This window comes from Arachis ipaensis, chromosome B05 (assembly GCF_000816755.2).
Source record: "Arachis ipaensis cultivar K30076 chromosome B05, Araip1.1, whole genome shotgun sequence".
Taxonomy (NCBI): domain Eukaryota; kingdom Viridiplantae; phylum Streptophyta; class Magnoliopsida; order Fabales; family Fabaceae; genus Arachis; species Arachis ipaensis.
This window is the reverse complement of record NC_029789.2, coordinates 6,686,908-6,690,137: the sequence shown is the minus strand read 5'-3', so window position 1 is coordinate 6,690,137 and position 3,230 is coordinate 6,686,908. Positions and strand designations below refer to the sequence as shown.

General features: G+C 34.4%; 1 long non-coding RNA gene across 1 annotated transcript; it reads left to right on the top strand.

Moving 5' to 3' along the window:
* Nucleotides 1,839-2,181, top strand: LOC110262729. The gene is made up of 2 exons (XR_002347718.1): nt 1,839-2,000; nt 2,139-2,181. It is a non-coding gene; the product is annotated as an uncharacterized LOC110262729 (long non-coding RNA).

The following is a 3,230-nucleotide window of genomic DNA, read 5'->3' as shown; positions in this document are numbered from 1 at the left end:
AACAGTTTATATTTTTTTTTAAAAAAATCTAATTTTTTAAATATTTTAGGTGATTAAGTCAATTAATAATTACAACGAATACTAATGTTTTGTATTAGAATATATTAGGATCAATTAGCATTGATTAGAATTATTTAGCATATCTGAATATTTATTATACGATATTACGTTTTTATTATTTTGATTCTCTTAGCATCTATAAATATTCTTTTGGAAAAGTCTAGGGGGCCAGCAACTTTGTTAAATTTTGGCCAGCATATAACCAGCAAAGAAAAGTGAGCTATTGGATGAAATCTCACACAAATCTCATACCATTAAAACCATCATTGATGGCTATTTGATGGCTACAAATTACAAAAGTTGCTGGCCCCCTAGCATTCCTCTATTCTTTTATATTGTATCATTCGAGACAACTTGAATACACTCAAACCATTTTTCTATCGTTCTCTCTTACCTTTCTAACATGATATCAGAGATATGGTATCTTCCTTGAAGAGGATATGTTGTTTTTCTTTTGGTGAAATCACCGTATTTTTCACACTTTTCCTCTATTCTATTTTTCTTGTCATTTGTCCCTTCTTTGATGTTTTTTCACCTCACCGACTAGCCTATTCTTTCCGTCTTGTGTCTTTCCGAGTCGAATGGTCAAACACCATTGTCATCCGGCTGCTTACCTATTCTCATGGAGAAATCATATAATCTTCGCTCTCTTTCGTCAGTTCAGTCTGCGTTTTCTCGTGGCAGTTCTATCTGCGTTCCCTCGTGGCAGTTTTGTCAGCGTTTCTCCTTGTGACAGTTACGTCTGTGCTTACTTATGGCAGTTTTGTCTGCGTTTCCTTGTGGCTGCACTTTTTTGTGGCAGTTCCGTCTACGCTCCTTCCAGTAATTCTGTCTGCGCTTCCTTCTCAGTTTATACAGTTTTTTTCTCTCTTTATTTCGTTGTTTTAAATAAGTTTTAAACTCAAGTTGTCACTTGAGTTTGAGGGGGATGTTAGAATATATTAGAATCAATTAGCATTGATTACAATTATTTAACATATCTGAATATTTATTATAAGATATTACATCTTTATTATTTCGATTGGGTCTTTTTTGTACGGAGTTGTTTTCTTTCCAATAGAAAATGGAGCCCGTGATAGTCAAATATTGGGTCTTTGGGTGTGCTTTTTCAATATTGGCTCCTTGATCTTTAAGGTTAGTTGTTTTTTTTTTTATTCAAAAATTTGTAATTCAACACCAATTTAAATACAATAATCTTTTTTAGTAAGATAGATTGAACAACCCCCAATCCTAAATTTATTGTCAATGTAACTGATAGACCGAGGTGACTAAATGATAGACAAAAAAAAAGTTGAATATGCGCCTTATAGCCTCGATAATGGGGGCGCAAGCAGAAGCCAATGAGCATTCCAATTGAAACACCTAAGAACAATGCAGAAATCTTTTCATCTTCGATGAGAGGCAATGCCACTCTAACGGAGAAAAATCTTCCAAAAAGGATACTAATTCCAAATTTCATTGTCTATTATTTCCGGTGAAAATTGTGGCAAGCAACGAGGAGCTCTTCATTTTTGGCAACCTTGAAATTGTCAGCTCCTAATTTAACCAAAGTTTTCTTTACTTCAAGTAAAAACTACAATTCTCTTTACTTCAAGTGAAAGAGAGAAAACTCCTAATGAACCAAAGTTTACCTAACAAATCTATTTTTTTTCTCTTTAATCAATACTCATTGATTCTAATGTATTCTAACCTATTACTTGTACAATGATCGTGGCTCCTGAAGCCACGTGTCACTCTCACACTAATTTGTAATAAAAAATTGAAAACGGAGTAACTCAAAAGCGTTTCGTTCTCGCCTTCATCTTCTTTCTCCATTCTCTATCTTTCGTTTGACGTTGTCCCTCTCCTCTCTATCTCTCTCGAAAACTCTAATCCCCTAATTCCCGTTGTTCTCTCCTCGATTGGCTATTCTCTCCTTCTGACCTGGATCATTTCTCTCTGTGCTGTGACCTCGATCCTTCCCTCTTCTCAGTGTGACAATCTCTTTCTCTCTCATTTTCTCAATTTCTCTCTCACAATGTCGCTCTCACTCTCAAACTCGATTTTCTGTCTGTCGATCATTTTTTGCATTCTACCAGTTTCCGGAGGCATTGTGGAGGCCACGGAAGAAACCATTATGGCCAGTTCACGTCTGAAATGGGAGACCTTGGATGAAGGGCTGGAAAGTGGGCCGAACACAGCAGAGGTCCTTTAAGTGCAAATGTTCGCTCACTAGAACAGGTTAGATATCGGATGTTTAGCCATCGTATTTTTTAGGAATTTGTTGATATTGTTTCAAATAAATGTTAATTACTATTATGTATACTCTGATCTGTTGGTAAATGAAATGAGAATAAATGTTATCATTTGACACCTGTTTCTGCCATTGCTCTACTGTGCTATTAGGTTAAGGTTTAGAGAGATGAGTACCAATTTCTGGGAGAAATTTGTCGGAGTAACCGAAAGATATTTAGCTTTATAAGTTTGATTTCTCTCTTACTTCTGATCCTCAGATCTGAATATCTGATGATGTCGGCCGTGAAGATCTTCGATTAGATCTCAGAGGTTAGTTGGGTTTATCTTGATTTAGGATTTCTCATGTATCTTAGCCTTAGGATTTCTTATGTATCCTATAAATTATAGGCATTAGATTGAATTTGGGTTTTTAATATGTAATTCATAGCAGTTTTGAATAATTTTAATTAATTTTTTGAACTCCATCTTCATGAAGAGAGATTGTTTTTCGATTTTCTGTTAGATGGAAAGGAGAAACAAGAGGATAAAGTGAAGAGGGTGCAACAACAGGAGGAACGTGTTAAGTGTGCTAAGGTAAGAATCATTGTGTTTCATTCTCAGAGAATATATTCAGTTAAAATTTATTTATCTTCAGAAGATGAGAAGAATTTGATGAATAATATTCTCTTACCATTATAAATAAGATCTTTGGATGATCATGAACCCTGAAACAGCTTTTAATAAAATTTGTAACTTAAAAGTGTTATAGACTCTGCTCCTAATTGATTAATTTTTCTTTGGAGACTAAAGAAACATACCTTTGTTGTACATAGATGCATAATTCTTTTAGCTTTGTTAGTTAAAATGTGGCTAATTTTTTGGTTCTAGCAGCAACTGAAACAGAAGCATGTGGAAAAAAAACACAATAAAAGTGAGACACATAATAAGAGCTATAT